Source organism: Idiotropiscis lumnitzeri, unplaced genomic scaffold (assembly GCF_059441095.1).
Source record: "Idiotropiscis lumnitzeri isolate Australia: NSW breed Sydney's pygmy pipehorse unplaced genomic scaffold, RoL_Ilum_1.0 HiC_scaffold_138, whole genome shotgun sequence".
NCBI lineage: Eukaryota > Metazoa > Chordata > Actinopteri > Syngnathiformes > Syngnathidae > Idiotropiscis > Idiotropiscis lumnitzeri.
This window is the reverse complement of record NW_028283676.1, coordinates 386,446-401,400: the sequence shown is the minus strand read 5'-3', so window position 1 is coordinate 401,400 and position 14,955 is coordinate 386,446. Positions and strand designations below refer to the sequence as shown.

At 41.2% G+C, this 14,955-nt stretch overlaps 1 long non-coding RNA gene across 1 annotated transcript; it reads left to right on the top strand.

The window, feature by feature from the left end:
* The first annotated feature begins 3,351 nt into the window (after window positions 1-3,351).
* On the top strand, window positions 3,352-10,765 carry LOC148315085 (uncharacterized). Its single transcript, XR_015841290.1, has 5 exons — window positions 3,352-3,375; window positions 3,749-3,918; window positions 4,719-4,856; window positions 4,972-5,062; window positions 10,663-10,765. It is a non-coding gene; the product is annotated as an uncharacterized LOC148315085 (long non-coding RNA).
* Window positions 10,766-14,955: the final 4,190 nt, after the last annotated feature.

The following is a 14,955-nucleotide window of genomic DNA, read 5'->3' as shown; positions in this document are numbered from 1 at the left end:
CCCGGAAATGGCTTTTCTGTTTTATTGTGCATTTAAAAAAAATTCAGATTGTCCTTTTTTGTTGAGATAATTGTTGAATATTGAAATTGCACATGTAACTGGTAATTTAGTTTTAGATATTATTTGAACCAGTGGAGGGCCATGCATTTCACACCTGGGCCTTCAATGAAGTCCTACTTAGTCCTACTTGAATAAATCCCCCTCATAATACCATAATTTATGACACCACGGGTGGACAAACAATATACAGAAAAGCACTTAGACAGCACTGACCGAGTGTTGGACGATATAGCTTCTCTTGAAAGGTCCGTGTTGAAAATGGCCTCGCAAGTGAATCTTCAATTTCTAAAGATAAAGATGTCTTTTAATTGTCCAATAACGGGGACATTTGCAGTGTTACAGCAGCAAAGATATACATCACACAGTGGCACCGACGTAATGTAGCCGTTAATGTATAACATTGGCAGCAGGCATTCATAAAAAGCATGCAAATATACACAGTATATACGTATATACACAGATCCCCATGTATATACACACTTACAGCCCACAACATATACAAGTGTAAGGAAACACTCCTAATGCCTGTCTATGGTTCAGAGGGGAAATAAATAAAAATGCTGCAATGATAAAAAAAAATACTGAATGATTGAAAATACTGCAATGATAAAAATACTGCAAGAATAAAAGTACTGTACCCAGCCAACATGTCCAACTGGGCCCCAAATGGGGTAAATGCGGGATTCCTGGGTACCAAGTGGGAATGGGCTAGAAGTGGGCAATGGTACAGGGTTCCATGTGGGCGCCATCTGGGATTGGTGGGCATGGGCTTAAACTGGGCAAATGTTGTGGGTGCAATACGGGTTGTGTATGGGCTAAGTGGGCATGGGTTAGAACTGGTAAAGATAAAGATAAAGATGTCCTTTATTAGTCCCACAATGGGGAAATTTGAGGTGTTACAGCAGCAAAGATATAGCTCACACAGAGTCGGCGGCGTAATGTAGCCGTTAATGTATAACATTAGCAGCAGACATTCATAAAAAGCATGCAAATATACACAGTATAAACGTATCTAAGTGTAAGGAAACACTCCTAATGTCTGTCCATTATACAGAGGGGAAAATGCTGTAATGATAAAAACTACTGAATCTACTACTGAAACCATTTATAGGTCCTATTTGGGTTATGTGTGGGCTAAGTGGGCATGGGTTAGAACTGGTCAACCATGTGAGGGTCTCATATGGGCTGTATATGGGCCAAGTGGGCATGGGTTAGAGCTGGTCAACCATGTCTGGGTCCTATTTGGGTTATGTGTGGGCTAAGTGGGCATGGGTTAGAAGTGGTCACCATTTATCGGTCCTGTTTGGGTTATGTGTGGGATAAGTGGGCATAGGTTAGAGCTGGTCAACCATGTCTGGGTCCTGTATGGGTTATAGATGAGCTAAGCGGGCATGGGTTTGAAAATTTGTTCTGGAGCCTTTTTGATATTTAATGCATGCTATGCTAATAGTAACCACCCTGAAGACTATTCTCAGTAGAACTATTCAATGGATGCCAAAACGATAGAGACATGGCCATGGAGCCTATGCTGCGAGATTGTGAAAGGACTAAAATAAGTGTAGGATTTTTGAGGACCAGAAGTCAGCTTTTATTAGGTTTGACATTGATTTAACTTATGGAACAATGCAAATTATGGTCGGGTTGTTGTTGGACTTTTTCCGCTTTTGACTAAGGGACGGGTGTTTTTATTTTCTGGGACTCTTTAGAACAAGCGGCACGGTGGCGGACTGGTTAGCAAGTCCGCATCACAGTACAGAAGTGCAAGGTTCTCCCTGTGCCTGCTAGGGTTTTCGCCGGTTTCCTCCCACTTTCCAAAAACATCCATGATAGGTTGATTGGTCACTGGTCCAAGGTCTGAGTGTGAGAGCGGATGGTTGCTTGTCTCTGTGTGCCCTGCGATTGACTGGCAACCAGTTCAGGGTGTACCCTGTCGACTGCCCGAAGACAGCTGGGATAGGCTCCAGCACTCCCGGGGACCCTTGTGAGGACAAGAAGCAGTACAGAGGATTGATTGATTTATTAAAATTAAAATTAAATTCATGTATTTATCTATGCTAAATTTAACAAGGCTGGACGTTATATTTTGTGAATTTACATGTACCCCCAACTGTGACTTAATAACCCTTAAGGGACAAGATAACATTTTATAATATACCAGACAGCTAAGATTGTCATCTATGAACTATTTGACAAGGCAGGTCCAGCATTGTCAGCCACATCCAACAGTCAACACAGTTACTTTTTTTTAAATAAACAAAATCAACATTATTAATTAATGTTATTTTATTAATTCTGTATGCTGTGAAAGATCTTTATTCAAAGTATATTTGAAGTTATTTCTACCTTATTGCTTGATTTTTGTAGATTCAAGTTGGAGTTGTCAAAATTACAGATTCTTTTGAAGGCAGCATATTCAAACTGTGAGAAAAGGAGCGAATGCAAGCTACGCGGTCTTTGAGGTGCGGCAGAAGAGCTGAAAGCACGGTGAGTCCCGAACGATAATTGAATTAATTAATTAATCTTGGGTAAATGTCTGGCTCTCATTTTTTAGACTTACTTTACAATGTGTTTTGTAATTTTTCAAGGTTGCCTGTGTTGGAAAACTGCTTGGTGCGTTAGCTAAAACACAGTATGCTAAAATGATAAGTGACGAGAACACAGAGGGTATATCAACAACGTACGTACTCGAATTATTTTGGGGAAAACTTAAGTACATTATAATCACCCTTTTAATAATACTGATAAGCGTTGTGTGTTTTATCTATTTTTATGAGGACCTTTACAACGAGCTACATATTGTTAGCATTGGGCCTACGACGCTAAACACAGTGTCCCTCGATCTCTCTCCAAAATTCTCCAAAAGACTTAAGCTTTCACTCAAATTAATACAATCTACTCCACTAGCTCATTTAAGGCTTTTTTGTGATGTGTTTGATTTGGGTAAGTAAAGCAAAACATATTAACTGTTGAATGTTGCCTGTTATTTAAATAATAGAAATTCAAGATGAAAGTTGAACAGATATTGAAATGCTAGATTGGCTCATTCAGAATCATGCCACAATGTGCTTTGTATGTTTTGTGTGTGGGTTTATCAAGCTCTAATTCAATGCAGTGTCCAAAACGAGCGCGCATAATTGTTGGATGAATGTTGGTTAATAGAGTCAGATAATAGTTAAAATTCCAACAGTTGAACAGATGTTGAAATGCTAGATTGGCTCATTCAGAATCATGCCACAATGTGCTTTGTATGTTTTGTGTGTAGGCTTATCAAGCTCTAATTCAATGCAGTGTTGAGCTGCATTTGAGAGGAACTACGTAAGTAACTAATGTGGAAAAATTGTGACTTCTTTGTGTACTTTTATTTTGAATATTCAAATTTTGTGGGTAAAGGTTAGAGAAAATAAGTTAAAAATGAGAGCTGTACAGGTATTTAAGTTTTTGGTTTGTAAAATACCCGAATGTGGGTTTCAGCAGGTGAGGCAATGATTGGACAGAGCAAAAGCTATGCTCCAAAATAGAAGTGATTACACCTTCACTAGACTAACCTGCAGCTAATTACATAATTATAAAATTAACACTTTAACCTGGCTTCCCCATCACAGATGTATTCTTTTAAATGCAAAGCTCTTTGTTCTAGCTTTTGTTGTTAAATGACATTCATGCCCAAGTGTCTATGCATCCATTGCAGGGATGTTTTCTCAAGTGACGAGTCTGAAGCCTGTGATGACGAAGTACCATCTACACCTCCCCATGGATTGTCACAGAGAAAAAGCTTCCTAACCAAGAGAGGCGCTGCAGAAGGTCCTTGAGTACGTCCAACATGTTGAGTCTGTGAGTCTACTGCAGGATCTAATGCAGGTATGAAAATGATGAAATTTTAATGTATTATCTTCAAAATTATAAATAATTATTTAATTTCTTGAAATATAAAATTAGGTACCCTAAACCCAAGTAGGAACCCCAGTCCCAGTACATTCCTGATTCTGGAGCTACAGAGATCAAACCATCCTACTGTATCACTAAATAGCCCCACCTCTAAAACCCTGATTCGGAAGGCCGAGTTGAAAGACTTCAGAGTTCAAGATGGTCAACTGCAACTATGATAAGCCGAATGTGTTCACCCCAAGTCGGAAACTGAGAAAAAGACTCAATTTTCACATGATTTCAGTCCCTTCTATATTTAAAAGAATGTATTGGGGCTCTAAAAATGTGAAATATTTTTACAAGTATTTCTTTTACTACTCATAGGCAGTTTCATAATAATAGTACAATTTGGCATCGTGTATTGTTTTTTGGTTCCATTCAAAATGCACAAGACGTATAGACATATTTTGTTTGTGGATCGCTGCAGCATCACACGAGCGCACAGAGACAAACGTGGCAGCAACTTAAAACAATTAAAATATCGAATCGAAATCGGGAACTGAAAATCAAAAATCGAATCGGGGCTTGAGTGAATCGTTACCTCCCTAATCATAATCATTTTGGTAGAATGTTGGGCTCTTGCCCTTTGAGTGTATATGGCGTTACCGAAGCTGTTCACTTAATCGACAATTCCTTTCCTGTGACGTTTATCATAACCAGTTTAACTGCCAAAATATTTTTAAGTGTGTGATGATTATCTGGATCGAGTGACACCCATGTTATAATGGTTGCAGGTATTGGTGGATTGGACGATAGTGTCAGAACAATGATGGCGTTCATCATGACAAATCCTCTGTCTCTGAAGTACAATCTCTTTGGACATCGTAGCAAGAACAAGCGCCGAGACCTGCCTTTTTCTGATGTTCTATACGGTAATATATTTTTTTTTTAAGGGATTGTGGTGTGAAGACATTTCAGCATGTCCCATAAGGTTTCACAATCATTAAATAGCTTTACTAAGTTGGCTTCTTGTCTTTTTTGTTTTAGGAGCACTGAAAAGGAATGGAGCCACAAAGGACATCAACGAGAAGGACACAGGCAACCCTGTCCAAGTGGTTCATGGGAGCTTGTGATCAAGGTGGGAATAGGGCAGTTCGAGCTCGGAGATCTCAAGGCAACTGTCAGGTTTAAAACGTCCTGACGCCATTTTTAGACTGAAGGTGGCATAAATCCAGACCAAACCAGTTAGAGTTTTGTTTTTGACCATTCGCGAATGGGAGAGGAAGTCAGGAGGTGAAGCAGGCGTCTTGCCAGTTCAATCTCGCGCACTCTCTCTCACTCTCTACCACCCGTTCGGTCTTTTATCAGCAACCTAAGCAGACAATGGAGGTCTGTCTGAAATTCTAGCAGGCAGGCAGGAAGCAATCAACCACAGTAGTCAGTCAGGAATTCGAAACTAAAGTGTGTGCGTGTGTTCCAGTTGTGCGCGTGTGTGCTAAAGCAATAATGTGAGTGTCTGTGTGTGTGCGCAATTATAACTGATACAAATAGTGTATAAAAACATGATTAGAAATACACAAACTATTTACATATCCTCATCCCATCTCACATTCACCCGTTTGTGGGTTTAAATCATGTCCTTACGGCTTTAAGACAGATCATCATAATGAAATCATACAACAGTGTGGTCATCCGTGGAGGGGCGAAAACCCTCAGTAGGGACAAAATTCCCCTCCTCCCTTCCGGCGTGGAACGAGATTCTCATGGTATGTTGGTCACTTGGGAATAAAACATAAAAAAACTTCAATATACCTAGTGAAAAATAACAAAACTGTCTCCACGCAGAGTTTGTCTCCACGCAGAGCTTGTCTCTGCGGCGACTTGATGGAGGCCCTTGCCTCGTTGTAGGAGGGGACAGCCGTCTTTACCTCCCGGATCTTCGTGTGTGGTGTATGTGTGTGCATGTGTGGGGGCAGGGGCAAAAGGGTCCATGTGTTATTTAGGTTTCAGTGTCCAGTTCGAGTTTGTCATTGTCCAGTTCGAATTCGTCATTCTCAACATCAATCAGGTTGTAATGGTACATTTGGGCAACAAACATGCAGTTAATAATCATCTTTGTCATAAGAATAATGCAACATGAACAGACTACACATAACAAAAATGAAAACCATAATTATCCCGATATATTGTCTTTCAAATTCTTCGTAGTGGTCATAACATCAATAATTGTTTCATTTTATTAAAAATGTAAATGCAGTAATGTTCTCCAATCAAGGCTAAAATTCTTTATGTACGTCATTAATTTCCAAACAATATCTAATCTTTTTGTTCTGTGGCTTCAACATTCGTATCTGTGGCTGGTTGTGCGGTTCCGATGTGCGTGTGGTCCGATATTGTGACTCAGGTGGGCTCCTGTTCGAGGGATTCGCGTTGCTCGGCCTTTAGCTGGAAACCGGAGAAGCTTGTACTGCAACTGGTGGATCCAGCTGCCACGCCCCGCGACCTTTGCTGCCGTCGGGGTCACTGCAATCATCTGGCGAGGGCCATCTCAGCATTCACTTGTCCCAACGAAGTCGTTTCAGCACCTTGAAGAAGAGTTGGTCTCCCACACGGACGTGATTTCTCTGTGGATCAGAACACACTGACCAGTAATTGCGTCTTTTTTTTTTTTTTTCTTTTTGGTCAAAACATGTTTCCCATGTGGACTGGGACTGATGTGCCAGTCGCTGGTGGTTCTGATGAACCTGAGAGTCGATAGGGGATAGTGTCCTAACTTCGGCTGGCACTATCCTCATTTTTGTGATTGAAACACAGTCTGGTCATTGTCTCCTTTTTTTCCCTCATTGTCTTGATAAGTCTGCCCTTAACAGTCCCATTAGTGCGTTCCACAAGTCCTGCAGACTGTATGCACAATGACGCTTTGAGTCAATTTTGCAACAACTGTCCCACTTGTTACAACATCATTCACAAAATGCATAATTTTCACTTCAAATCACTTCTTGAAATTCCAAATGTCAGGATAATTTGTGTTAGGTTGAAGATGTATTTTATCCCATATTTTACTCTATTAGTATTGCAAAAGAATTGTTCCACAGCGTGACCCATGTTTGACCATATGGATGAGAAGACTTCACAGAGAAGCGGATGCCTGAAGACTGGATCAACGTCTGCAACATCAAAGGAGGTGTGCTGAGACACACCTCTGAAACAAAAGGACTGAGACTTTAGTACCAGAGCACTAAAAGGGCATATCTGCCTTTTCAATCAGTGGATGACTGCCATTGATGTCTGTCTTTCCTCTTGTGTCTGAGATGTTTACATGTTCCTGCTGGTGCTCCCCCCTTCATCCCTTAGTGCAAATACATTGTATTGTTAGGGACTTCCCTAATAAAATAGAGGGCTCGGCGGAGTGTGCTCCAGAACGAATTTGGAGATGTAACTGAGCACACCTCCGTTCGTTCTCCTCGCGAGTAAAAGATCAACTCTTGTCTTCCTTCCATTCATTTAGCCTATGTTCAGTGAATGCTTAGGTGATTGAACCTGACAATTTGATTACACAACACTTTTTCCAACTGTTTTAGCATCAACATATGTTGTCGGAAACAACTTAATCCATTTTGAAAACATATGAATTACAACCAAACAATATTGCATCTCAAACAAATAACACTGTCTAAAAAAAAGTTTTTTGTTGAAAAGTCTGTATGTGGGAACAATTTCATATCATACTACCCCTCTCTTGACACATAGTTATGCTCTTGTGTCACTCTTATTACTTTTCCAATCAATGAATTAGGCAGCCAGGATTTGCCATCTGCCAATTTGCTGATCCTGTCCTCAGCAATGTTTGCACCTTTGTTCTCCCAATGTGTGCGTTCAATTACTGGTACCTTTTTCCCTGGCGTGGGATCAAATTGTCAAGTTGATTTTCTGCGTGTGTGTGCGTGTGGGGGTGTGTTCATTTTCCCTTTTAGCTGCGCTGTGTCGATATAAAGGCGAGGCAGTTTCCAATTGTAATTGTGTCATTTTCTGTTAAGTGAATTTTGCGTTCACAAATAACTATTTTAGACGTGCTTTATGCACAACTTTTCTTTTCCTGTTGTGGTTTTTAAAGCCCAATGTCGACAGAACGCATGAACATTTATCTTGACTGTCAGTCCACATTGTAACCATACAACTCATACAAGATGGGAAACCCCAAATTTTAATTAGCTCACACCCGCCTACGCTCTTCCTGCTTATCCTAACAATCTCTTATCCGTTGGTATCACAATGTTAGTACTCCCATCGCATAAAAGTCAGTTTGATTTCAGGCTGCGACCTTGGTTCTCAAACACTTTTACTTCTTATCAGTCTGGAATGCGCACCTGGTCTGTGTTACAAGTCTGAGTTCCTCCAGTCGGGAGGAAGGTCAAGTCGCGGTTTGGTGATAATTTGGACGGCTCCACAGTCGTGTGGCGCCTCCTAGATGATGCGGGGAAAAAATGACGCTGGGCTGAAATGCACCGCAACTTATCAGTATAATGTGTCCCTGTGACAATTAGGCCGGCGTGCAATGTGAATGTGGTGGGAAAAGAATGTAATTTTTTGATTCCTTAAAGCAGCAGTGAAAGCTCTTAATCACACTCTAAGTGGTTCTCTGCCACGAAATCCAAATTGTTGTGACTAAATATGCAAATGAATTCATTTTGCCCTGGTTCCTGCAGTAACCCAGGCTAATGAAGTCATTTTTTGCAGTCACTGTTTTGCTCAAATGGCTTATAATAATTTGGTAGTGCGTTAAGATGCTTTGTCGATACAATCTTGTAGTGTATCTTCACAAGTTCCAACATACACAACCCATTCCATGGCCATGACGATACTGTTTTAAAGATTACCAAGGCTTGTTGGACCTTTCTCTGCCACATAAATTACAGCCCTGAGAGGCACTGGGCCTCAACTTTATCTATGAAGGGTCAGGGATTTAATGGGGGTCACCGAGGCGTCCCAAGGAAAGTTTTTACAGAAAAGTGGTCTGGCAATATCTTTTCTCTTTCTTATCACTGACAATGCGCCCCTTTAAAGTTTTGACGTTTGTTTGAATTCGCCCGTGCTTATTAATTCTATTGAAGTCCAATTTTGCCAGTGTATCACGGCCTAATGAGTAAAACGCATGTTGATGTAGAACTCCTTCTACACACACTTTTATGTTTGACTTTTTACGTCACGTGATCCTCCATTGCTACCACATCTCGTCCTGAAAAGTTAATGTTTTGTAACAAGACTTACTGCTTCCTCCTTTCTTTCTTTTCTTTTTCCTTCCTTCTGCCCAACACGTTCATGCTTTCTGTGCATAATTTAGAATTTTCTTTTCCATTTTACAAGTTGGCCAATTTAAATTAGGTTGTTTTATTTGAAAAGCCTGTAATTCTCTTTTTTTTCCCCTTTTCACCTAATCACAAATTTCTTATCACAAAAATGAACATGTTAATTCTATTTTATTTCCTATTTTTCCAATCTTGTGACTCATTTCACTTCAACCAGTTCTACCTTAAAGTGGACAAGTACACATCAATGTTTTTTGTAGTTTCTATTTTCTTCTCTGCTTTAATGAAAATTATAGCCCTTCTAGCCAAATTTTTCCTGTGTCATTTCTATCTCTGCATTTCATTCCATTTCTGGCCTACCTTAATACTAAAACAAAAATGCTCTTTCAAAAATTAAAACTATCTAAAACTAGTGATGGCAAAATGAAGCCCCATAAAGCAGCCAAGCCCTGCAGGGAAATACTTCACACACGAATGGGCTTCGAGATGCTTCATTTTTCTTGACTACGCCATCCCATGGACAGAAAAATGTATAACATGCTTGGTGCATGCAATAAAATGGTGAGCTGTAAATCATGCTCTGCCCACCAAACAATATGTATTTGAAGAGTGATTTTAATTGTTCTGTTTTACTTTGTCTTCTAACTTCTCCAATATTCAGACAGCTCCGCCGAGACCAACGTTTCACCCCCACACTGATATAAAATGGACCCAACCGTTTGGGTCTCTTTCCAAATTTGGTACCAAAGCCTCCCCCACAGTGCGGCAGCTATCTTGAATTGGCCCGTTCCCAGAAAGTTTTACTTCATTCAGTGTCATTCAGTATTATTCAAAATCTTTCAGTGTCATTCCAAATCATTCAATGTCATTCACAATCTTTCCACATCCTTCCACCTTCCATCGTTCAGTGTCATTCCACATTCTCTTTCATATATAACATAACATAACAATAACATAATCCTGGGTCAGCAGACACCTAATTAATGTGTTAATACATGATACATTTTTCTATAAGCAACCCTTATGATTGTAACGTATTTTTAATTCTTTCTAGGCGGGAACTGTCCGAACAAAAAATTCATGCAATTTGTAATTAGACACTTTGTCATACAAAAAGTCACTCAGGGCAAGAGAAAAAAAATTGTCACTTGCCCAAGTTGGGCAAGTAATTTGGCCACTCGGGCAAGGCAAATTTTAGTGGCACTTGCCCTATGGGCAAGCAGTTTTTAAAGTTAACTTCGAACCCTGTGATGGTGTCTTGTGACCTGTCTTTATCAGCTGATGTTCCATGAAGGCGTGCCTTACCTGTCACAAGAATGAAGGCAAGTCACGCCCCCCGCTGTCCATTCACTCCGCCAAGACGCTGCTCCAGGTGGTAGAGAGGATGAAGGCTCCCTTGTCTCTGTTCATGGTTTTTATGCCTCGCTTGCAGATCTCAATGGCCTCTCTGATCCAGCGCTGTAGTTTGTTCTCTTCTGTGCGGATGACCCTGCCCTTCTCCCGGTCCATGATGTGGTTTTCCCTTTTGCAGTGGTCAGTGATTGCTGATTTGTAATGTTCATGTTGTGCTTGTTCTTTTACTGCTCTGATTTTTTAATTTTTTTGACAGGTAAGTCACACCCTCATGGAACATCAGCTGATAAAGACTGGTCTCAAGACACCATCATGCGACACTCTGAAGAAGGCGAAAGACTCGCTGAAACATGTCAGGTAAAAAATTAACCTAAAACATAAATGTCTGCTTTTAATGAATCAGTCAAATATCAATAATAAGAAGACAAAATGAACCTAATACAAATAAATGAATGCTTAATAACTCCCCTGCACATGCTCCTAAAAATCCAAACCTTCACCTGTAAATAAAACGTCCCGACCTGAAGACATCTTAATGTTATTATTTTGTTTTACACACAGCGCCGCCAAGTGGAATCAAAAATTTGTTTTTATTTAAATTTTCACGTACTGCACGGTGCCCTTCTGACGAATCCGACTGAAAATTAGTCAGAAAAGACTCAAGACAATGATCTTACTCTCTGCCGAATTTTGTGACGTTTTGGCAAAAGGCGTGGCTATTACGGTGCTGAAAAGTCCGATTGTACTTTGTGACAACAAAAGCTCCGGCAACATGACTCAGATGATCCTATCTTCTCGAAGTTGTACACATTTGAGGATACTTCAGCCCTGAAGACTTCTACCAACTTATTTTTCATCGTAGTAGTAGCGCCACCAACTGGTAAAAGCTAATACAAGTTATTTTCTTGGATGTTTTTCTCCGTGCAACTCAACAAGGTCGCCCTCATATATGCTCGGATTACTGTTTCGGCCATGAGGATGTCACAATACGAAATTCGTCCTTTTTCGTGAAAGGTTGTGGGAGTGGCATTGCACTGTTCGGCAATAAAACAACGCTGATTATGAGGTTGTAAATATGAACGACAACTCGTGAAACTTTACACACACATCAGGCCGAGCAAATTTATCAATATTTTATACGTTAGTTGTGCAGCTTTTTTGAAATGGCTCGCCATGGCCCTCGAGAAATGTTCAAAAAAGCAACCCTGGTTGAGTGTTTCACCTCGCCTTTTGTAAATTTTATGGAGTACAGTGAACCCTCGGTTATCGCGGTTAATGGGGACCGAGACCACCCGCGAAAACTGAAAATCCGCGAAGTAGCGGCACACCTTCAAAAATGCTTAAAAAAAATACAATATATATAATAAATATATAAATATATATATATATATATATATATATATATATATATATATATATATACGGGGAGAGAGAGAGTGAAATTCATGTTATAACAAAAAAAACAAATTATTATTAAAACATATTATTTTTTAATTCCCCAGCCATTCTTTTTGTATTTATTTAATTACTCCGACTTTTACCTGCTGGTACGCCGTCCGGTGTACCCTGTGAAATGAAAGGTGGCATTCTTTATTTATTTATTCATTTATTCATTCATAACTGACAGCCTCGCGCTCCGCTCGTGCCCGGGCGGAAGAGGTGCTCCAATTCGGCTTAACTGTGACACACGCCCGCCCTCCTCCCCCGGAACTTCCATTCGGTTAAACTTAGGGGCCGCTTGGCACCGCCCGTGCCCGGGGAAGGTGCTCCTCTTCGGCTTACTGTGACGCGAGCATGCCCTCCTCCTCCGGAGCTTCCATTCAGTTAAACTTAGGGGCCGCTTGAAACCGCCCGTGCCCGGGGAAGGTGCTCCTCTTCGGCTTACTGTGACGCGAGCATCCCCTCCTCCTCCGGAGCTTCCATTCGGTTAAACTTAGGGGCCGCTTGGAACCGCCCGTGCCCGTGGAAGGTGCTCCTCTTCGGCTTACTGTGACGCGAGCATGCCCTCCTCCTCCGGAGCTTCCATTCGGTTAAACTTAGGGGCCGCTTGGCACCGCCCGTGCCCGGGGAAGGTGTTCCTCTACGGCTTAACTGCCACGCACGCCGGCCGGAGCTCTGGTACGGTCCAAACCGCGCGAAACGTCGCCACCGATAGTGTCCGGGGGAACGTGCTCTTCTTCGTCCACTCTCCTCTTCGCCCACGCTCTTCTTCGGCGCACGCCGGCCGTCTAACCGCTCCAGCGCCCCGTCGTGCCGCTCGGCGAAACTACAATGCCCCCGAATATTTTTTAGACCCGCGAAGCACTGAACCCGCGAAAGGTGAACCGCGAAGTAGCGAGGGTTCACTGTATGTATAAGACCAAGACCTACAAAAAAGTCTCTTGGAGCAATGAGCTAGGTTTTACAGGAAGTCGGCCATTTTTAATTTCCTTAAAAGGGGGCGGGTCACCACAATGGACTTTGTGTAGAAATTATTATTGGGGCCCGAGCAGCGACGGCGGCGAGGTCCCTATTGTTTTTGTAGAAATTATTATTAGGGCCCGAGCAGCGACCGCTACGAGGTCCCCATTGTTTTTGTGGAAATTATTATTATTTTTATTATTATTATTAGGGCCCGAGCAGTGACCGCTGCGAGGTCCCTATTGTTTTTCTAGAAATTGTTATTAGGGCCCGAGCTGCGACGGCTGCGAGGTCCCTATTGTTTTTGTAGAAAATATTATTACTTTTATTATTAATAATATTATTATTATTATTATTAGGGCCTGAGCAGCGACCGCTGCGAAGTCCCTATTGTTTTTGTAGAAATTATTATTATTATTATTTTTCCGATTGTTCGATCGCATTTTTGACCCTCGAAACATGCACAAAAACTCACCAAACTTGGCAGTCTCATCGGGCATGGCGAAAAATTTGATATTTTAACGTCTAATATGAACAGGAAGTGAGTTATGAATTTTTGAAAGTCCGACTTTTGCCCTTTTTTGCATGTTTACAGGGGTCATTCTTTTGCACCCTGATCCTAAAGGCTTCATCTGATTGCCTTAAAGTTCTGTCTGGAGCATCTTAAGACCTGGGACAAACACTGGGGCTAAAATTTTTTGTTTCCGAAATACTATATGACGGGGGCGGGGCTTCAAAGTTTTCACTTAAGATTTCCTTCGCCGCAATGGACAAAATGCTTAATAACTCTCCTGCACGTGCTGCTAAAAATCCAAAACTTCACATGTACATAAAGAGTCGGTACCTGAAGACATCTATATGTTTATATTCAGTTATACACCTTGCGCCAATCAATATAAATTTTTACATTTTGACGTACTGCACGGTGCCCTTTTAACGAATCCGATTGAAAATTGGCTAGAAAAGACTCAAGACATTGATCTTACTCTATCCCTATTTTTATGACTTTCCTTCAAAGGGCGTGGCTATTACGGTGCCGCAGAGTCTGATTATTCTCCGTGGCAACAAAAGTTCCTGCAAAATGATTCAGATGATCCATCTTCTGGAAATCTTTCACATTTGAGGATATTCAGGCCCTGAAGACGGCTGCCAACTTATTTTTGATCGCAGTGGTAGCGCCACCAACTGGTTAAAACAAATACAAATTATTTTCGTTGATGTTTTTCTCCGGGCAGGTTAACAAAATCTACCTTATATTTGCTCGGATGAGTGTTTAGGCCTTGAGCATGTCACAATACGAAAGTCTTTCGCCTTCTTCAGAGTGTCACATGATGGTGTCTTGTGACCCGTCTTTATCAGTTGATGTTCCATGAGGGCGTGACTTACCTGTCACAAGAATGAAGGCAAGTCACGCCCCCCGCTGTCCGTTCACTCCGCCAAGATGCTGGTCCAGGTGGTAGAGAGGATGAAGGCTCCCTTGTCTCTGTTCATGGTTTTTATGCCTCGCTTGCAGATCTCAATGGCCTCTCTGATCCAGCGCTGTTGTTTGTTCTCTTCTGTGCGGATGACCCTGCCCTTCTCCCGGTCCATGATGTGGTTTTCCCTTTTGCAGTGGTCAGTGATTGCTGATTTGTAATGTTCATGTTGTGCTTGTTCTTTTACTGCTCTGATTTTTTCATTTTTTTGACAGGTAAGTCACACCCTCATGGAACATCAGCTCAAGACACCATCATGCGACACTCTGAAGAAGGCGAAAGACTCGCCGAAACATGTCAGGTAAAAAATTAACCTAAAACATAATTGTCTGCTTTTAATGAATCAGTCAAATATCAATAATAAGAAGACAAAATGAACCTAATACAAATAAATGAATGCTTAATAACTCCCCTGCACATGCTCCTAAAAATCCAAACCTTCACCTGTAAATAAAACGTCCCGACCTGAAGACATCTTAATGTTATTATTTTGTTAT